The 22,363-nt window shown below is 49.3% G+C and overlaps 1 long non-coding RNA gene across 2 annotated transcripts; it reads right to left on the minus strand.

Moving 5' to 3' along the window:
- Window positions 1-3,561: 3,561 nt before the first annotated feature.
- Window positions 3,562-22,051, minus strand: LOC144368972 (uncharacterized). 2 transcript variants are annotated; one of them, XR_013428383.1, is made up of 4 exons: window positions 21,763-22,051; window positions 11,234-11,344; window positions 10,647-10,862; window positions 3,562-6,392 (listed from the first exon to the last, which is right to left on the minus strand). It is a non-coding gene; the product is annotated as an uncharacterized LOC144368972 (long non-coding RNA). The 2 variants fall into 2 exon arrangements; XR_013428384.1 differs by having other exon boundaries at window positions 3,562-4,525; window positions 21,763-22,049.
- Window positions 22,052-22,363: the final 312 nt, after the last annotated feature.

Here is a 22,363-nt window from a genome sequence, read left to right on the forward strand (position 1 = left end):
CAGACACCAAGTGCTGGGGAGCCTTCCGAATGGCTCAGGTCCAGTAGGCAGCACCTGATGAACAGTCCACACTGCAAGTATCATGCAGGTCCTTTGTAAATGGGATTAAATCATGGAAATTGGGCAGGGGAAGGCTATATACGTGATGCTGATGATCTTGAGGAAGCCCTGTGGTTTGCGCAATCTTTTTGAAAAATTTTAGGATAGGGAAAAAAAAATTTGTAGGATGGAAACATTGCCCTAAAATATGAAGGGAGGCCTTGTTCTCCACCCTGTTCAGCATACACGGGGCTATCAGTGGTGCTGCTGTGGCTGAAGCTGAGATTTCTTCGGGCAGCGCTCTCTCCTCTTCTGCCCTTTCAAGGGTAGCACTTCCCAAGAGCAGAACCTAAGCTGACTGGGAAATGGGGGAGAGAAATTCTGGCTAGATTTGAAGGGAAGTGTCAAAACTGGAGTTTTTGTCATAACACACGTGAACCAAGACTGAGAGCACCAGGCCTGAGGGGTGCCAGGAAGGAACCTGGGACAGTGGGCTGGGGGCTGTCTCCACCCCAGGCTGCACACTACCTGAGGAGGCCAGCCAGTCCACACGGGATGGGCTGTAGCTGGGTGGCGTCGGATCTGTGGGTGGGAACAGGCCTTGGGAAGACGTGTCACTAGGGGTCAGCTCCCACTGGAAGGTGAGGGAGCAGGAGTGTGTCCCACAGAGGTACTGTGGTACCCAAAAGTCCATAGACGAGCATATCTCTGGGTGAGGATAGAAGGAGTCTGGAGCCAAGCTGGGAAGAGCAGAGGTGTCCACAAGGCTGTGTTATGGAACTTGGATTTGTCCTGTGATAGACATTGAAGGCCTTGAGTTCCAGTATTTAAAAGACCGCTTCCCACAGATTCTGGACCCATTCACCCCAGACATTCTGAAACTTTGGCTTTAGTGGATCCTAGAGTGTGACTGGAGGGAGCTGGGTGTCTGATGCCCAGAGCTTGGGCCATGAGAACATGAGGGCTCCTGAAGGACAGCTGGATGGGTCAGGGGGCGTTCACAAAGCCATAGGCATCTTCAGTGGCTGGGAGAGACATGACTACTAGGCAGTGTCCCCAGACCCTAGATTGAAGAACTTCCTCCTGAGGAGTTAGGGGACAGGGAAATAGACCACTCCTGAAAAAGCACCCCACTGAGGTCACTGCATTACACCTCCTCTATTACCTGAAACTAAGTTTGGGGGTTAGGGCAGGCAAGGCAAACCAACACCAGAAAGGTCAGGCGGGAGGCTGTTTCAGGGTCCCGGAAAGAGACAGGGTTGGCCTGACCAGGGCTGGGCAGTGAGGTGGAGGCAGCAGTGATAACCTACCTCCCACTCCACTAGGGAGATAGATGCCTCTGTCTGTCTGCCTCCTGCACACAGCCCCAGGTTCCCATTGTTACAGGGAAGACACCCTGCTCTTCCTGAGACTCCCCCTCTCCTCATGAAGACACCCAGCTCTTCCTGAAGACACCATCTCTCCTCATGAAGACACCCTGCTCTTCCTGAAGACACCACCTCTCCTCATGAAGATGCACTGCTCTTCCTGAAGACACCCCATTTCCTAATGAGGATGCCCTGCTCTTCCTGAAGACACCTCTTCTCTTCATGAAGATGCCCCACTCTTCCTGAAGACACCCATTTTCCTCATAAAGATGCCCTGCTCTTCCTGAAGACACCTCCTTTCCTCATGAAGACGATGTGCTCTTCCTGAAGACACCCACTTTCCCCATGAGGATGCCCTGCTCTTCCTGAAGACACCTCCTCTCCTCATGAAGACGCCCTGCTCTTCCTGAAGACACCCCCTTTCTTCCTGAAGATACCTCCTCTCCTCATGCCGTGAACTCTATACCTTTTACCTCCTCAGGATTCATCTCTGTCCTGCACTGAGGGTCTGTACTGGACTCTCCTATCCATTTGCTTCTGTCTCCCTTTCAGAAGAAAAATATAAAAACTCCCTCAACCACTCTGCAATGTAGAGGAAAACAAACTTGATTCCTCCCACCCTACACTCACAACACAACACAAGGTCTCTGTGACCTCTGGTCACCAAGAAGTGTGAGGACTTCTCCCACCACAAGCCATCGCCCGGTTCTCTAGTTTTTGCAGCAGACACCAGCTGGGTGTCCTCTGAGCCAGTTCATCTCTGACACTATCCACCCAGGATGAGGGCTCAGTTCCCAAGACATCCCTCAAGTTGATGCGAATCACAGGCCCCAGGTGTACCTGTTTTAGAGTGACCTGCCATAGTTGGGTTCCCTCCACTCCCCCAATGGATTTGGTTAATTTTCTAGAATAGCTCACAGATTCGGGGAACTCTTGACTGATGCTTACTGGTTTGCTATAAAGGGTATTATGGATGGAGTCGTGCATGGTGTAAGCCTGTGGGAAGGGCAGGAGCTTCCCTCCCCCAATGTGTGCTACCCAGGAACCTATGTGTATTGAGGTACCTAGAGGCTCCCCAACCTGCAGCAGCGAGAGTATCCTCATGAGACATCTGCCTGTCTGCACCTAGGCAGCACCACCAAAAATGTTTCCCTTCGGATGAATTCCAAGGAGTGGGATGGCTGGGTCATGTGGTAGTTCCACTTTCCGCCCCTCAATGTTTATGGCAGCGCAGTTCACAACAGCCAAATTACAAAACCAGCCCAGGAGCCTGTCAGCAGATGAATGGACACAGAAAATGTGGCACCCATACACAGTGGAGTTCTGCACAGCCATAAAGAAGAAGGAAATGATGATGTCGGCTGGTAGTGGGGGAAAGGGAGGTCGTCATGCTGAGTGGAACGTCAAGGGTTGGACTCTTTCTCTCATATCCGGAAGCTATAACAAAATAAAGGGAAGCTGGGCCGGTCCCACTAAATAGAGGGGAGATGGATGGAGTAGAGGAAGCGGCTTGAGGGGGGAGAAGTGTGGAGTGAAGCTAGCGGGCCATGATGTGCTGTGCTCTCCTGTGCGCATACTCCAGGGAGGACTTCACACGTATGTCTATGAAGCTCCAACTTAACAAACAAGAAAAGAATAAACAAGTGGACCAGAGGAGGGGACAGAGGGGCACAGGGGAGGAAGTGGAGGTCCTAGAGGCTGACTTAGAGTTAATTAAATTCTCTGCATGTTTGATTGTGTCACAATGAACTACACTCTGTAGAACTAGAACACACTAATAAAAACATGTTTTAAAAGGGGTTCTTCTGCTTTTACCTCAAGTTTTCTGATACTCAAGGCCCCTTACAAGTACCCAGGGTTTACAGAGCAGCTGGGAGTGGGAACTCAGACCTGGGAAGGGAGACTGGAGCAGGGAGGTGGTCTCACAGTCAGGTGGCTGAGGGGGTCACTTAACCTTTATTGAGCCTTTATCACTAAATGATGTTTGTGAACTGTCTCACCTGAGGAGGTGATTTGAAGATAAAATGTTCCAGTTCCATGCATTAGTTAGTTGAATCAGAATATCCAATACAGGGCTGGGGGGAGCTCAGTGGGAGAGCATGTGCTTACACGCTAAAGGCACCAGAAAGTGAAAGAATCCCCCACAGAAAGACACTTCGCCGGGAGAATTTCAATTTTATTGCAAAAAGCTGTGTGCTTATATAGAACTAAAGGGGAGATGGTAGGGCTTAGATAAATGGCAGGCCACCCGTTTATTGGCAAGTTCTTCCAGATATCAGTTCCCGTGCCCAGGAATTAGTTCTCATTGGGGCTAAGGTTCCCCGCCAGCGAGGTGGCGCCGGCAGGAGAATTCACAAGGGCGGGAACTTTTCGAGCCACTGCAGAGAAGAAGAAGATAAGAAAAAGAAGTCCTTAGGCGCCATGTTGGGGTTTTTTTCTCTGGGGTATGGCTGCCGTTTATACTTTTCCCAACATTCCTCCCTTTTTGTTTTCTTAGGAATTGGGGCGTCGTTAGTCAGATCCGGCTGCTTCCTGCTGGGTGGGGGCGCCGTAGGGCCTAGAAAGGGAAGTGAAGGAATTTTCGGGGGGCAGGTCTGGGGATATCATGGCAGCCAGAAATAAAACCCAGTGGCTATAGACAGCTACTTCCGTAGGGGTGAAGTCTATGAAAGTTCCCTGAAGCCACAAGTCGTCGATGGCATCGAACCAGTCCTGGATGGAGGAGATTGTTGGTATCAGCCACTGGTCCTGTAACAGAGACTCTAGGAAATACTGGAAGCGTTGCCTGGACATGGCGTCACCAGCACCTGAGGAAGATCAGAGCAAATAAAAACAGAATGAATATAAAAATTAAAGCAAAGGTCAATTTTTGGCAGAAGTTCCATGTTGGGGGACTGACAGAGAAGAGGCCAAGGGCCATGAGGAGGCTTAAAAGGACATAAAGACTTATGAATCCAGGATGGCAGATTAAGAGGTTCTTTGGGCTCGTTGTCTCCCGCTGTCTGATGTCCGTTGCATTCCATCGTGCCTGGTAGGGAGCTTCAGCACTGAGTGAACTGTTCTCTTGGAGATGTTGGGGGTTCATCAATCATCAGAGGCTGGTAGTGCCTAAACAGAAGCTGGTTGAAAGTTTGATTAGAAATTTTCTGCAATTGGGTTTGAAGGAACTTCATTATGCAGGGCAAGAGAGCACAGAAAAGGAGCATCCCAATAAGGGGCCCCAAGATAGGTAGTAAGTACGTGGCAAGAGAGGATTGGAAGAACCCCATTGTGGGATTAGGGGAGGTGGGTTTGAGCAATTGGGTCGATAATTCCTGCAATTTAACAACATTTTTTTCTATTAGCCCAGACTCATTAACATAGTAGCAACATTCCTCTCTGAGGAACAGGCATGTACCCCCTTTTTCTGCAGTGAGAAGATCAATCGCTCTTTGGTTCTGTAAAGCCACTTGTGCCAATGAAGTAACCTACCCCTGCAAGGAGCCCAGAGACTCAGCAGTGGTATCAAGTGCTTCCTGCAGTTTTTGTTGCAGGTCCTTGGATGCCCATAGAGCATGACCTAGAGCTCCACCAGAAAGTCCGAGACTCGCCACTGAGGTTGTTAAAGTGAGGCCTACCAGAACCGGCAGAAAGACTGCCCTACGGGTGCGGGAAGGTAGGGCCAGCTGTCGAATTCGGTGGGAGTATACAAAGACAGCTGAGGAACTACAGTAACCAAGAAACAGGTGCCAGAGACATTGATTGTTGAGGTACTTAAAGACCCATTACACCAGAGGAAATGTCCAGGTTGCATAAACACAGGGCTCGATGGGGTGCTATAGCTCAAGGAACAAATGGGTAAAGGATTCATTGTTGGCGGGTGGAAACAGATGAAAGGAAATGAAGTATTGGTGGAGTAACTTTCCCTTAGTGGGATACGTGTCACATGTAGGGGTTGTCCTTTCTTAGAGAAATTGTAGGTTTTTGCTGAAATATTTCCTGCTGCTAATGGGACTGCTGCTAGAAGTGGACGACTAAGTGAAGCACAGAGAAAGCACTGAGAAGTAGGCACAGAAAGAGGGGTGGAGTTTAATAATCGAAGAGTTTGGTGTAACAAATTGAGCCATGTGGGAGGAAGGCCTGAGGGGGCTGAAGGCTCTGAGTCCTCTTTGGATGGGCTATGGATAAGATCTCGAAGTTTTGATTCTGACTCCTTGATGTGTTTGACTACCTGGATGGTTGCCTTAGGTGGCGTAATCAGGGTGTGGCCAACAGTCATCCACCCTGTGGGTCTGGCTGAGGTTGTCCGAGCATAGACAGCAAACTCAACATAGTCCCAACGTTTGGCCTTGGGGTCAGGTATATCTAAAGTATACCATCCATGGTTATCTGATGAAGAGCCTTTATGCCATTTTAGGTAACTAGAAGTCCATCCTACAGGGTAACCAAGTGAGTGGTAAGAATAGCTACCACGTTCATCATGGAACCTGCATGACCAATAGGGGCACCCATTATATATCTCAGGCCACCAATGGCAAGAGCCTTTGGTTTGATCAAAAAGGAAGCAAATGAAAGGCCAGTTCCAGCTACCAAGGATGAAGGTCTTGGAAGGTGATAGTTTTAGGGAAATAGAGGTGCAGTTGTGGATGAAGCAAATAGTTGCATCCACTTCGCGGACTTTCAGCATGCCATGTTCTGAGTATCGTTCCCTAAGAGTGAATAGATACATGGTAGGAGAAGAGGGTAAAGACCGGTCCCGACAGAGCACAGAAAATGAGCAGAGTACAAAAAACAAGCAGAGAGAGAAGACTGGGGTGTTGGGAAAGCTCATTGTGCCTTCTTTAAGAGGAATTGGGCTGCGGGGAACACCGTGTGAGCCGCAACTTAAAGGGGTGAGATGGGTGTGGAGAGCAGGAGTAAAGGGGAGGTTCAGGAGGTGATTCTTGGATTTCCTCTGGGGTGGTCCTGTCGTCAGCAGGTGGGGCCTCCTGGTAATATGGCTTCAACCTAGAAATGTGAATCCAGGGAGTGAGACGGTTGTCTGGTAAGGAGAGTTTGGCGGCGGTGGGGGTACAGAGAATGACAGGATAGGGGCCTTCCCATTTTGGGGTAAGAGGCCTTTTCTCCTCTGGGGTATTATAATAGACTAGACTTCCAGGTGTTAAGGGAAGAGTGTTTGGAGAGGAGACTGGGTCCGGAAGAAGCCAGTCCTGATATTTCCAGAGTTCGGAGCGGAGATGAAACAAGAGAGGCAAAGACAAATCTCGGGTGAGAGGTCCTTGTGAAACAACCAACCCAGGGGGTATGAGAGGTCTTCCATACATTATTTCAAAGGGAGACAGTAAAGATGGTTTCTTAGGGAGAGCTCTGATTCAAAGCAAAGCCAAGGGAAGGAGTTTGACCCAGTCTAAGTTTAATTCCATTGTCAATTTGGTAAGGACTTCCTTTAGAGTCCGATTTACCCTTTCCAATTTTCCTGAAGCCTGGGGGCGATATGGACAGTGGAAATGCCACTTGAAGGAGAGGGTTTGAGAGACCCTTTGTGTGATCCTAGAGATAAACTCAGGACCATTGTCAGATTGTAAGGAAGTGGGCATACCAAACCTAGGGATGATGTCTGTCAGTAAGATTGAAGCTACAGTGGAAGCCTTTTTATTGGAAGTGGGAAATGCCTCAACCCAACCAGAGAAAGTGTCCACAAAGACAAGGAGGTATTTAGTGTGCCGTACTGTGGGCATGTTGGTGAAGTCTACCTGCCAGTCAGCAGCAGGAGTGTGTCCCCAAGCTTGGTGGGAGGGGAAAGGTTTAGGCCTTAAGGGAGTATGAGGGTTGGTACGCTGACAGATCTGACAATTAGAGGCTATATTCTGTAGCATGGCTTTGTCAGAGGGGGTGAGGGAAAAGAAGCTCTGTAAAAAGAGGGTCAAAGACTGAGAGTTGGAATGGAATAGAGTATGAAGGAACTCGAAAAGATCCTTGTTCTTACTGGAAGAAGTAGGGGCTTCAGATGAGCTGTCTAAAGTGGCCATTATATGTCCCCGGGGGGGCCATAATTGGAAGTGGTAGCAGCCATTCGTGCCGCCTGGTCAGCCTTGGCGTTGCCCTCAGTGATAAGAGAGCCGTCCTTCTGATGGGACCTACAATGGACAACTCCCAACTGGGTGGGTAAGTGGAGGCCTCTATCAGATTGGTTATAAGAGCCGAATTAGTGATCGCATTACCTTTGGTGGTAAGTAGGCCTCGCTCCTTCCATATTGCAGCATGTGATAATAGAATATGGAAGGCATATTTTGAGTCAGTATAGAGGGTGAGGGATTTGCCTTGAGCTAGAAGGCAGGCACGAGTGGCTGCTATGAGTTCAGCCTGCTGGTTGGTAGTTCCTGAAGGCAGAGCTTTGGCCTCAATAATCTCAGTGGCTGAAACTACAGCGTATCCAGAGTAATGAGTGCCGTTCTGCCTAAAGGAACTGCCATCAGTGAACCAGATAAGGTCAGGCTTAGTGAGTGGTCCCTCAGAAATGGAAGGATGACAGGGGAAGAAATCATCTAAGGTTTCCAAGCAATTATGAGTTGGTGTGTCAGACATGGGAGTCGCTGGGAGCAGTGAGGCAGGGTTTAGTGCAGAGCAGGGGAGGAACGTAATATTAGGGTTTTCCAGAAAGGAAGTGAGGAGTGACAGAACTCTGGATGGGGGAAGGGTTTGAAGGCCCTTATAAACTAGAAGATCCTTCAAGTGATGTGGGGAGTGGATAGTTAAAGGGGCCCCAAAAGTCAGCTTAGAGGCTTCTTTGTGTAAAATTTGTCCAGCAGCCAGAGCTCTTAAGCAAGGGGCCCACCCACGGATGGTAGGGTCTAGTTGCTTGGACAAATATGCCACAGGTGCAAATGTAGGCCCATAGTTTTGACCTAAGACCCCAAGTGCTTGCCCCCTTTTTTTCATGGACATATAGATGAAATGGTCTTGAAAGATAAGGAAGGTGAAGGGCAGGTGCCTTTAAGAGGAGTTGCTGAAGCCTGCGGAAGTGGTAGTTGGGGGAGGAGGCAAGAGATTCACTAGGGGGTCCCTTTGCTAGGTCATACAGGGGTTTGGCTAGAAGAGAATAATTTGGGATCCAGGCCCTAAAATAACCTGCTAGTCCTAGGAATGATAGTATTTCAGCTTTCGTATGAGGCACTGGAAGATTAGAGAGGAGTTGCCTCCTATCCAGTGTTATTTCCTTTTTCCTGGGTGTAAGGCGAAAGCCAAGATAGGTGACAGAAGACTGGGAAACCTGGGCCTTGTGGGGAGACACTCTATATCCCTTGTCTGCTAGGAAATTAAGAAGCTGGGCGGTGTGGGATTGAGAGTGTTTCCAAGAGGGACTACATAGAAGAAGGTCATCGACATATTGAAGGAGAGTAGAGTCAAGACAGGTGGGGTGAAAGGATGTGAGGTCCTGGGCAAGAACTTGGCCAAAGAGATGGGGGCTATCCCTGAATCCCTGTGGGAGGACAGTCCAGGTAAGCTGACGAGAATGGCGGGAGTGAGGGTCAGTCCACATAAAAGCAAAGATATCCTGAGATTCTGAGGACAAGGGAATAGAAAAGAATGCATCTTTTAAATCCAGAACCGAGAAGTGGGTAGTAGTGGCAGGGATCTGAGAGAGGAGGGTGTAAGGTTTGGGCACTAGCGGGTGAATGGGGACCACAGAGGAGTTGACAAGGCGAAGGTCTTGAACCAGCCTGTAGGACCCGTTAGGTTTTTTAACTGCCAGAATGGGGGTGTTGAAAGGAGAATGTGTAGGCCTAAGATATCCCTTTCGTAATAAATCTTGGATGATGGGTTCTAATCCGAGGAGGGCTGTGGTTGTGAGTGGATATTGTGGTTGACTAATATATCTTGAAGGGTCTCATAAGACAATAGGAATAGGACTGCATTTAGCCATAGAGGGTGTAGTTGTGTCCCAAACCTCAGGGTTAACTGGTTTAGATAGTTGTGGAAGAGTGTGTGAAGGAGGTGTATCTGCCCCTAGGAACATCATGAGGAAATGAGAGGTGGGAGAGGTGTGGGGTGATATGTGAATGGTGACTTTCAATAGTGAGAGTATGTCCCTTCCCAGAAGGGGAGTGGGGCAATGGCTCATAACGAGAAAGGAGTGTGTGAAGGACAAAAGGGATCCCTGCATATAACATGATAAGGGGGTTCGAGGGAAAATCTGTTTACCTCCTACCCCGACAATAGGAGTTTTTGAGGGTGTGGTAGGACCCCAATACTCCCTCAAGACCGAAAAAGCGGCACCAGTATCTAAGAGGAAGGTAATGAAGCAGCCTGACAAATACGTAAGCAAAACCACAGATTTCACAAGCTCCACAGTCTCACTTGTGGCCTTTTGTTATTCTGAAACTAGGAGAGGGTGGTAGCAAACTCTGTCCTCAGGGAACATAAAAGAATAAGCAGTGTCCAAGTAAATGGCAACACCTTCTTTCACAATGTGGCAGGAGCCTTCCCATGAGCCGAGCAGAGGCCTTGGCTTTAGAGGCAGAGATGGGCTCCAGGAAGCAGAAACGGCAAACGCCGTCCATCCTTTAATGAGTGAAAGCTGAGGGGACTCTGCATATCCCAGATGAACCTGGCCTGTTGAGCTTTGATGTGAAAGGGTGAAGTTTCTAAGCTGCAAAGCCTGAGTTAAAATGTAAAGGACCAGGCATTATAAACCTGCTTCTAAACTGCAAAGCATGGGTTAAATTCCTGAGGCAGTTAAGACAAGGCCCCACTGGCCATTTAGTTGATTTATGGCCTGGGATCCTGTGTAACTCCTCACGTAAGCATTCAAGACCCTGTGCTGCTTATCACATATACAAACAGGGCCCGAACCAATCAGTTTAAATGTAACCCCCTCCTTAGGAATGACCTATCACTCCAGCTCGCCCTGTTCCCGCCAATGAATGCACTAATCAAGTCTAGGAGTTGTTGTTTGATTTTCCCGCGGTGTGTGGTGATTTGTTAAAGGAGACTATGATGTATGCAAAGCCCTCGCCCTTCCCAAAAAGTGTACTTAAGCATTGTTCAACCCCTGCTCTGGGCTCTGGGCTGCCCTCCCTTCCTGAGTGAGCCTAGAGCCTCAGCGCGCTGAATTGGATCCTCAATAAAAATCCCCTTCTGCTTATTGCATGAAGCCAGTCTCTTGTGGTCTCTTCCTCCGGTGTTTCGCTAGTCCCTTACAAAAGCTGCCTCTCTCCTGATTTCCCCGGTGACCAGAGGCATGGCTTAGCTTCTTCCTACCTGGGGAGGTGGAAATCAGCACCAGCAACTCCATTTTGGTCTGTCCAGTGGGCCTTATGCAGGAGCCTGGCCACACAGCTCTGCATGGCCCAGCTCTCGGGTCCAATGCAGAGAGGTGACACGGAGGGACCAAGTACACACATGTGCTTGGGACGTGTTGGTTGGTCTGCTTTTTCCTTCCTGGCATATAAGATGACCAGTTCTGGTTCTGTAGAACTTAACAAATGAATATATATATTTTAGATTTGTTTGTTTATTTAGAGACAGTTCTGGCTGTTGCCAAGTCTGGCCCCTGAGGTGATCCTCCTGCCTCAGCCTCCCAAACAGCTGGGACTACAGGCCCGATCCAACATGCCTGGCTTGGTTTCACCAGAGCTTAGTTGCTTGGTAGTCTGCTTCTGTTTTCTTAAAATGACTCAATCTCATTTATTTTTATATACAAAGTAATGGTATTTATAGCAAAAATTAAAACAATTAAGAAAGACTAACATTATCCATGATCTTCAAACCTGTGGTAACCAGGGATAAATTTTAAACATGAACTCCTGGGAGAATGGGAGTTACATTTATTATATATTAAAACTCACATTTGGGGCTGGGGATGTGGCTCAAGCGGTAGCGCGCTCGCCTAGCGTGCATGAGGCCCGGGTTCAATCCTCAGCACCACATACAAAGGAAGATGTTGTGTCCACCGAGAACTAAGAAAAAATAAGTAAATATTAAAATTCTCAAAAAAAAAAACCTCACATTTGCACAGTGTTTTGAGATTCACTTTCATAGTCCATTGTGTTTCATGATTTCCATTCTATACCAAATATGCCTGCTCAAGATCCACGACGTTATGATTTGGACCTGAACATCCCCATAGACCCATGGGTTCATAGGTAGGATTGGGGGAAGTGACTAGATTATGAGGCGCTGGCCTCCTCAGGGGATCACCCCAGTGATGACCGCCTGGATGCCTGGGAGGTAGGAGGTAGGGAGGAAGTTGGTCCCTGGCCCATACCCTACAAGGGGTCATCTTCTCTCCCTTGTCTCCCTCTGCTTCCCCACCATGAGGTGAGCAGCCTTCCTCCACATGACCTCTGCCTCACCTCTGGCCAGGCATCAGAGCCAGCTGACCATGACTGAGACCTCGGAAACCCTGCCCCAAATAGATCTTTTCCTCCTGCAGGTTGTTTGTGTTGGGTATTTTGGTCACAGTTATGAGAAGCTGACTAGCACAAATGACAAGGAGTATGTACAGTATATAGCATCCTCTCCCCTAGGAATTTGAGCTTGCCCTTCTTCAGACAAGAATGGGCTCCTAGCAAGCAATGCATTCAATGGAGAGCATTCATTCCTGGTCAATGTAACGGAAAACTCTAGACCCTAGCAACATGAATTTGAGACTGACATTAGAAAACAGAAAGCCAAAGGGTTACAGCCCAAGGTGTGGCTTAGGAGGGTAACCAGGACTCTACCCCTGAGGATGAGGAGGAAGCACATGGCCCCACATCCCCCCGGAGGCCACCAGGGCCCTGCTTCCCAGGAAGGGCTGCAAAGGACAGAAAGCCAGGCACCTGCCCACCTGGCAAATGCCCACTGCTGAGGACCAAGCCCGCAATGTCCAACCCGCCAGAAAGTCTCAAGCGTTTCAAAAGCCTGGGGCTCTCCCAAGTGGCTCTGGCCCCAGGGACATCCAAGACAGAAGCCGACATAGAAGGCAAGGCATAGAGCAGTCTGCAGGCAGCGGAGCCCAAGGAGCGCAGCTGAGAGGGACCTGGGTAATGGCCACCACCTCCCACTATAACAGTGTCCACTTCAGGCTTTGAATGTGGCCCTGCTGCTCTGCTACTGCAACTGGTTTTTAAATGGACATGGTTCTTTCTCTTCCTCTCTCCCTGCTCCTCCCTAATCTCTCCCTGTTCCTCCCTGTTCCTCAGGGGAGACAGGATCACCTTTCTGGCCCATCTTAGGCAGAGGTATCTGTCCCTGAGCACACACCCACCATAGAAAAGAAGTCCTCCAGACTTTGGGGATGGCACCAGAACGTCTCAGAAACGACATCTCTCAAATTAACTCCAACAGAGAGCACGGGGAATGCAGCCTTTGAGTCACCTCTTTAACAGCCCCAGTTCCCGCTGATGGCAGGATCACAGCCTCTGGGACAGGAGTGCCCTGTGTCTCCTTTGCTAGTGAAGCCAGATTTTTTTTTTTTTAAAGAGAGAGTGAGTAGGGGGGGGAGAGAGAGAGAGAGAGAGAGAGAGAGAGAGAGAGAGAGAGAGAGAGAGAGAGAGAGAGAGAGAATTTTTTAATATTTATTTTTTAGTTCTCGGCAGACACAACATCTTTGTTGGTATGTGGTGCTGAGGATCGAACCCGGGCTGCACGCATGCCAGGTGAGTGCGCTACCGCTTGAGCCACATCCCCAGCCCAAGGAGGCAGATTTTAAAAGGCCGCTGAATGAGCCTTTATTGAGACTCACCAGGGTGGAACTCAATCAGACTGATAGAGTGGACAGGAGAAGGGACTGAGGAGAAACTGCGTGGGAACTCGACTGGACTGGGATTTTATGGGGCTTAGGCAGGAAGGGAAGGGCTTGGGACAGGAAAAGGGATTTTTAGGATCCCTTGTCCCGCTGGAGTTGGTCAGGGGAGCTGGCTGAACTCCAGGATTGGCCAGGGGGTCCTGCTGATTGACAGGTGCTAGTCAGGAGATCCCGCTGATTGACAGGCTTTCTGTAGGCACCTGATTGATGTTCCTTTCCCTTGCCGGCTGCTTTGTTCTAAGTCTATCTGACAGTAGATGCTTGTTTTCTGTGTTGCTATAGGAACATGTATCCTTGATAGTGCCTCTTGTCCATAAAGCCCCAAATGTCTGCCGCCCAGACCTTGGCAGGAAAAGCTTGCCACCCTGCTTCAGAGCCCTCTTGTGCTCTTTGTCCTGTGTGTGTGTGTGTGTGTGTGTGTGTGTGTGTTTGTGGGAGACCAACCTTGCATGTGACTGAGTTAACTCCCCTACTGGGCAGTGTGGCATCAGGAACTCATGCTGCTAGACTGCCCCGCTCTTCCAGGGTTGAGTGACTGTGTCTTCGTGCCTGGGTGTGTCTTACGACAGCCCCATGGGTAGAGCTATGCTCACCTAATCCTTTGTAATATAATCCCTTGCCCTGTTTAGGCTAGAATCTTCATGGAAGTGCCTTGTATATGTCCCCTTCTCTTATTGTGCCCTTGGGTGTGGCCTACCCAGATGTCAGTCAACCTGCTGACAGTGGACATCATGAAGATAGACTCAGCCCTCTGAAAACTGACCCCTTGCCTCATTTGAATAGCTTCTCCTCAATAAAAGGGGGTCAGCTCATGTGGGCTCTCTCTCTTTCTGTGGACCCTTAAGGTCAGAGGAGCCATCATAGCGACCCCAAAGAAAAAGGTGTTTGTGTCTCTTGTGTGGTTATTTTGCACAGTCCAGTCAGCCCAGTTCAACTGGAGTAATCCCTGAGCGTTTTAGTCAGAAAAGAGACCCAGCATTTGTTGGCAGTGAGGATTGAACCCAGAGCTGCTCTACCACCACTGAGCTACACTCCCAGCCCTTTGTTATTTTTTATTTTGAGACAGTTCTTGCCAAGTTTCTGAGGCTAGCCTTGAAATTTGAGATCCTCCTATCTCAGTTTCCCAAGGAGCTTAGATTACAGGTATGTGCAATAGACTTTTGTACCTTTTTGGTAGCTAGCCATCTTTTATAGCTAACAATTCTTCATATTTAATTTTTTTCTGCTTAAATTATTGGTGTGGTTTTGATTTCCTGATTTGGCTTTGACCAAGATAGTCCTACTAGACAAATAACTTCTACAAATCAATAAGAAAATGTAGACATTCACCTGTCATTTAACCATTGGTCTAGGTATAGAGATACAGCAGAGCAGGAAATAGAGACAAAGAGGAAGAAAGAGGAGAGAGGGAGGGAGGCGTTGATGTGTAACTGAGCTCCATCTGGGCTCGTGTTGGGCAGGGCGGGCAGCTCACCTTAAGCTGAAGGTACCACTCTTAGATCCAAGTGACTTCATTGCTCTGAGAAGCTGGGCGGCCCAGAGTCTGGTTAGACCCCTGGCTTGATGTTTGTCTCTGCCTATAGGGGGCGCCAGAGGGCCGACAGGGGTGGGAGCTGTCATTTAACCATTGGTCTAGCTATAGATCAATGCATTTGCAGAACTCCTGGCATCCCTACCCCCATCTGCTAAACGCCAGCAGCCCCCTCCACCCCAACACTGGGAAGACCAACACAGGTCTTTCACCATGAATTTACAAAATGCGCCCCCAGGGGCTCCTGCTCCTACCCATTATGCCTGACCCTTCAGAGCTCCTGTGATTTTTAGATCACCATCTAATTTCCTTTGTCCCTGAGGACAACTTAGCAAGATAGGCAAGGTGGTGTAGTCTTGTCCCCTTTTATTCAATGAGGACTCATGGCCTGGGGCACAGAAGAGCCAGGGATGACTAGCCAAGGTCCTCTGAGATCCCATCAGTTTACAAATATTCATTCAGGTAATTTACAGACACATCAAACCACATGAGATGACGCAGGAAGGTTGCCGCTGTCCAGTCTGTCCTCCCATCCAGTCTGTCCTCCTCGAGCCCTCAGACATAAAGTCTCCCTCCAGTGCTGGCCAACCTTGAATCCCCCGGAGCACTGCAGATCTCCTCTCTGACCTCAGTTTTTCTTTTCCTGGTTTTCAAATTAACAATCACTTCCTATTTATGGAAAGTGTTAGTTTCTAATAGATACATTTAATTCAGCTTTTATTATTTAAGCTTTGAAGAAAATTCTCTCTCGGAACACAGTTGTGGAAAACTGGGAAGTGGGGTGATGGCTGACAGCGGAAAGGAGCCTGAATAAGGCTTCTTGTGTCCAAGGCAGGCTGTGTCGGGGCTGGGGTGAAGACTGGGATAGGGAGCAATTCAGGGGGAAATCTGGGAAGGCTCTGTGCTCCGCTGAGTCTAGAGCAGGTATGGACATGGGAAACGTTCCCTAGGTGCTTTCTAGGAGGGCCCAGGTCAGCCCTGTTTAACCCAGAAGAGTAACAACTTGGTGCCCATTTTAGCTGGGCTCCCAACCATCTGCAGAGCTTCCCGTGGGTCCACATCAGGGCTGGAGCTGGCTGTCCCCATCAGACTGAGAACTGAGGGCTGGGTCAGGGCCAGAGGGGCTCGGATGTGTGGAAAGGAAATTTCTGGAGCTTAGCTCATCCTCCCAGGAATTCAAAGAGCCCAGGACTGAGCCTTCCATCTCTGCCAGAAATCTGACCCAGGAGGAGAGGCTGGAAGGAGGAGGGAGAGACAGAGAGGGAGGGGCTCTGGAGGAAGGAAGGCCTGGGTCCCTGCCCTCGCCGCCCACATGCTTTGGGCATGGCTTCCCACGGGTGGCTCAGGCTGTAGGAGCTGCTGACCATCTATTCCTTCCAGGTAGGGTAGAGCAGAACTGAATGTGTGGAACACTAAATAGCAAGACAAGCAAACTCTGCATGCAAACACACACACACATGCATCTTCCACACATAACCACGCAGCCTCACGTGTACCCACACACTCCAGCCTGGAATCTCACCTGAGCCCCTGTTTCCTCACCAGGCTCATTGATTTGTTAAATAAAATTTACAAAGACCATTGTTTTGGACAAGGATCCTCCTGCAGTGGGTCCCCAAAACCAGAATAAGCATCAAAGGGGAGTCACCTGCGCTGAAGTTCCTTGTCATCAAACCCAAACTGAGCTGCTTCTCTGCCCTCCTAAAACCAGGAAAAGGAGTTTACTCTCCCAGGCAGTTTGGCTCAAGGTGAGGACCCTGTCTGCTCTACCTTCACCCCGGCAGCCTTACATCCTTAGGCAGAACAACCCAAAATAGTCTGGTGTTAGCTACGTCCATTATTTTTCTATTATTCTTCCTCACTTCACAAGGAAAGTAACTTTGAAAGGCTCAATTTGCTTTTTCTGTTATTTCTGCTCTCTTTGGCCTTTCTCTGTCAGTAAAACCACTTCTATTCTGTGTGTCCTCAACTTTATGGAAGGAAGTATGGAGACATTCTAGAATAGAACGGAAAATGAATTAAGATCTTTAAACTAAATCATTGTCATTTCGTCCTTTGACAAGTAGCACAATTTCCCATTCTGTTTGTTTTTCTGTCCCACAGACTGCATGTTCCCTGTGCCAGAGTCCTGAGTGCTCAGCTCTTCAGTGTCCAAATGCCTGGAATGTTTGGGGCTGGAAAGCAGAGCTTGTGCTCAGTGACCACAGGTGGTGCGGTGACAGTCCAGTGTGTTACACACCGTCTGACCCCATCCTCAAAATGCCTGGAGGTCAGTGTGACTCCTGAGAGATCCGTGAGACCAGATCGGCAGCCGCTTGCCCAAGGTAGGGCAGCAGAAGTATGGAGCCAGGTTCAGATTTCTGTCTGGCAAAAGAGCAGGGCTCAAGGTCAAGATGAAGGAGGCAGAAGAGGGTTCCAATCTGCTCAAGCAGAGCGACACACATGTAGCTAGTACTGGGTTCAATACCCAGTACTGGAAAAAACAAAAAGAATGAAATCCTCTTATTTGCAGAAAATGGATGGAACTGAAAGACCTCCTGTTAGCGACACACATGTAGCTAAGTCTGCAACCCATAATGGTTCCAGAAAAGGAGCTGATTTTAGACCCATTTCTCAGAGAACATTTTGAACTGTGTAAAATAATATAGATACATATGCACATGTGTATGTAGATACCACTCCAGACAGACTCATAACCTCCCATCGCTGAAGGACCTAAACCAAGCTCGACCCTCCACCCCAACCCTCTCTACTGTCATTCACCCCGATCCTGCCCTACGTTCCCTTCCTCCCACTCCTACATTTGTGCACAAAGAAAAAGGGCCCAGCAGGATGGTCAACAGATTTATGCTGAAATAAATGTGCTAATTTAGATATAAAAATGATGGGTGGCCTGTGGGCAGCAGAACACTGAGATGAGCTTCTCTCCTGGATCAAAGCTCCTGCATCCCTACCAAAGGTCACTTGCAACTTTTTAACTTTCAGCCTGTTAGCAAAAGAGCAAAAAATAACCAGTCCTGATGAGGTTGCACAGAAAAAGAAGCCCTCAACAGTGTTGGTGGACACATAAATTAGTGCAAAGAGGATGTAGACTCCTCACAAAAGAAAAAACAGAACTCCTACTGAGCGCATATCTGAGGAAATGAGGTCATCATACAAAGAGACACCCACACACAATAACCAAGATATGGAATCAACCCAGGTGCCCATCAACAGATGAATGGATAAAGAAAATATGGCCTAACAATGGAGCATTATTCAGTATGTAGAGAGGAACCAGGTCAGCGGGCCATGGTAGCACATGCCTGTAAATTTAGGTCCTTAGGAGCCTGAGGCAGGAGGACCACAAGTTGGAGGCCAGCCTCACCAACTCAATAAGACTCGGACACAAAATTAAATAATAATGATAATTAAAAGGGCTGGGGCTACAGTGCAGAGGTAGAGCACCCCTGGGTTCAATACCCAGTACTGGAAAAAACAAAAAGAATGAAATCCTCTTATTTGCAGAAAATGGATGGAACTGAAAGACCTCCTGTTAAGCAAAATCAAGGAGACACAGAAAGACGACTGTTGTACATTTCCTCTCCTATGTGGAAACGGGGGGCGGGGCGGGGGGCAGGGGAGGCCCTGAAAGTAGAAGAGGAGCTATTAGGATTTAGGAAGGCAGTCAGAGGGAGGAGGCAGGGCACAAGGGGCAGGAAGGTGGGCATGACCAAAGCTTGATCTGTGCCCTGGTGGAAGTGTCCTCGTGAAGCCCGTTATATGTGTTAATGATTAAGATAAATAAAAGTAACATTCAAATTCATGGACTGGACATTCATGGTCAATAGTAAGTCAACTAATACATTCCCCAGGGATGTGAGGGGTCGGCCCACTGCAGCCCGTGGCCAAAGCTGGCTTCTGCCTGTTGTTGTAGATAGTTACACTGGGACACAGCCACACCCATGTGGTCACCTCAGAGCTGCAATAGACCAGACCCACAAAGGTGAAAAAATATGGCCCTTTAAGAAAATACTTTCCAGGTATTTAAGGCCAGGTTGGTAAAAAATTGACTGGTTCCTACCTACGGATAAGGGCAGCTGAGATTGCTCAGGGGTCATGCTTGGGGACTTGTGAGGAGCCTCTTGGCTCTGCTGCCCTCCCCCATCAGTAGTGCCAGCCACCAGGATGGGCCAGGGTCTAACTGAGCACCCATGACCCCCTTGGAATAATCAGGAGCATTTCCCTCTCTGACCCTCCTCTTTGCAGAATGTGCACATGTTGGCTTCCTGTTCCCAGGGATCCTCACAATCCACCTGACTGGGAGGTGGGGAGACTCCCTGAAGTCACAAGGCCTTAGGGGCTCCATGATGTCCTAGGTCCTGGCCGACCTTAAAGGGCCAGGGCCAACCCCTGGGCTGCTTTTCCTTAGCCCTTTCATTCCCTGGGTTTGGTCTCCAAGTTTTGATTTTAAACTAGTAGGCCAGTTTCATGAGGCCAAGTCAGGGCCTCCAGAGGTCCCCATGTGGACCACACCAGAGTTGTCCCAGGAGAAGACATCTCTGAAGAAGGGCCCAAGGAGCCCCAGGAACAGGGGGCACTTGGTGCAGGACCCGCAGGGTCCTTGGCACACAGTGAGCGCCAGCCAGAGGCACAGACTGCGCTGTGTAGGAGAACAGAGAGCTCCAGGAGAAGCCCCAGCGCAATCCTCAGCGACAGCCTGCCCTCTTGCCCCCTAGAGGCCAATGCCGCTTTCCTGGAATGCGCCTTCCTCTCTGTACTCCAGAGTCCTCCGTCTTGAGATGGCCCCGTTCTCCCTGGACTAGGTCTCCACTATCCTAAGTAAATCTGCTCATGCCTCTGAAAAAAGGAAAGAAAATGCTTGCCCACCCTGCCCCGGGGGTGAAGGACCCTTGCTGACCCTGCCATGGGTGTGAGAGACCCTTGGTGACCCTGCCCTGGGGTGTGAGTGACCCTTTGGGAAGCCTGCCCTGGAGTATGAAGAAATCCTTGGTGACCCTGCCCTGGGGTGTGAGGGGATCCTTGGCGAGCCTGTCCTGGAGTATGAGGACCCTTGGTGACCCCTGCCCTGGAGTGTGAGGGACCCTTGCCAACCCCTGCCCTGAGGTGTGAGGGACCCTTGCTGACCCCTGCCCTGGGGTATGAGGGACCTTTGGCAAGGCCTGCCGCGTGCGTTGCTGTTTTTGAAGCCGAGTCCTGTTGTTTTGCCCAGACTGGTCTCCACTCGGGTTCAAGCAGGTCGAATAGGCTCCCCAGGGAAAGGGCTGATGACCCTGTCCTTGGCCGCCTTTCCTTGGTGCTACTAGGGGTCCCACCCAGGGCCTCATATGCTGGGCATTCCGCCCACCTCTGAGCCATTCCAGGCCTCACCGAGAGGACAGACAGAGTTCACCTCATCTGAATGATTTCTTTCTCACAGGAGGCTCACTCCCAGGCCTGGAATTGATGGGAACTGATAAGGCACTTCCATTTCTTTAGGTAATTTAAAAAATCCTGAATATTCTTTTTCATATATTGTTCAACATTTTTGAGTAAAGGCAATAAAATCGAAAAATTAATTTGGAAAAAATAAAAGTAGACTCCAAACCTCTGGGGAAGTGGTGAAGTATCTGTGAACACCTGACTTTGGAATATGGAGCCACACCTGAGCCTCTGTCGGGGGTAGACCAGCCAAGTAGTCTCCACTGGCTGCCCTGCTCAGCTCTCCAGCTTGGAAACATTTTTTCCCCAGTACTGGGAATTGAAGCCAGAGGCACTTGACCACTGAAAGACATCCTCAGCCCCCCACTCCCCCCCCCCTTTTTTTTTTTTTTTTTTTTGAAATCTTGAGACAGGATCTCACTAATTTGCTGACGCTGGCCCCAAACTTGTGATCCTCCTGTTTTAGCCTTCCCAGTAGTTTGGATTACAAAACTTTCAAGACACAATATTTTCAAGAGAAAAATGCCCAACTATAAATAAACTTTCAAGAGACATGATTTTCCTTTCTTTGCCCCCTAATGTGATTTTTCTGAGTAAGAGGCTCCTACTTTCACTTCTCTTATTGGTGACAGTGGAATCATTAGCCCTTTACTTGAGGAGGTTATTCAATGTTTTTCTTCCATTTGAGTTCCCTTTGATGGCCATGTGTTTGGTGTTTCTAGCACTTTCCTAATAAGACTAGAAAAAGTGGTATATACTGTTTTTCTTTGACTTGGTCTAGAATTAAGTGTGAGATTTCCAAGTGGAAAATGAACAGCAGCTCAAAAAGCTTTGAATTCAGAGTTCAGAGTGTTCTGAGACTGATCTAAACTAGATTTATGTTCCGGGTGTTTTCTGATCACACTATTTTAATATTCATTCATTCATTCACTCATTCATTGGGTGCTGGCCCCAGGACCTGACACAGGCACAGATCTTCCCTGAGCCACCACTGTGCACTAAAGCATTTACACTGGCTGGTCCTCCCTCCACCCCTTCTGCAGCTGTTGAAAGAGCGCCCCCTGTCGGCCTGTCAGCCAGCCGCTGCAAGCCCCGCAGCCCCCTGGGAATCACCCACCCCAACCTGTCAGACCAGAACCTTGGACTTGACCATTCTTACCAGAGCATTTTTACTGCCCTGAAATGAAATCCTGAGACAAAATGTCCAACCTGCAGCCACGATTTCAAAACAATTCAGCACAAACCCTAAAGCACAACATAAGAGAGGAGAGCGTGAGAATGAGCTGGAGAGCACTTGAACCAGCCGGCTCCCTGGGCTCCGGAGATGCCCTGCCAAGGTCCCCGCGCCCCAACACTGACTACACCACGCACACGCCAGCTGCAGAGAAGCCGGAGTAGGTCCTGGCATGTGGCAGAGATCAGGAGGTTGGGAGGGCAGGGGGCACAAAGGTGGCTGGGCCACGTGGCTGTGCCACCAGAGTCACAGCGTGTAATAGCCCAAAGGAAAAGGCACCCAGTGAGAACCAAACGGTCAGCTCCAGGTTCAGATCATCCACCTGGATCGATGACGAGCAGCACACTTGGAAGTCACAGGAAAGGTTCATGCTGTGCTGTGGCCCCCTGGCCCCACTCACCAAATTTTATGGCTACCTCAATCAGTGGCTCTACTGAAAGATCTTCAGTGCCTTTCCAAACTGCTCCCATGTGAAGGGGACTCTGCCAGGCACAGTAGCATGCACACTGAGTCCCAGAGACTCCGGAGGCTGAGGTGGGAGGATCACTTGAGCCTAGGAGTCCAAGACCAGCCGGGACACACAGTGAGATGCCTCCTCGGTTTTTATAAAAATGATCCTTGTGTCCCCCTGACCCCCCTGCATTGGCTTCTTGGAGATCAGCCAGCAAGAGATCACAAAGCGGACCTTGGATCTCACCTGACTCCAAAATAACCCAGTGAGACGCATGGCTGGTGGTGTGATCCTCACTGGGCGTGTGCAGACCTAGGTCTCTCCCTTTCCAACTCAGCTCCACTTGACAGCACCCCTACAGGTGACTGAGCCCTGGCCATGGAAGGGTGGACAGAGAAAGGCTCCACCCACCCACTCTTCTCCCTTCCCTATGCACAGTAGTCCCTGAAGCCTCGAGTTAGGGGTAGAGAACGGCAAGACAAAAAGAGCCTGGGCCTACAGATGAGGGGAACAGACAAGGTCCAGCCCTGGAACAGCCACTGGAGGGTGC

The sequence above is a fragment of the Ictidomys tridecemlineatus genome, chromosome 12 (assembly GCF_052094955.1).
Source record: "Ictidomys tridecemlineatus isolate mIctTri1 chromosome 12, mIctTri1.hap1, whole genome shotgun sequence".
NCBI classification, from domain to species: Eukaryota; Metazoa; Chordata; class Mammalia; order Rodentia; family Sciuridae; genus Ictidomys; species Ictidomys tridecemlineatus.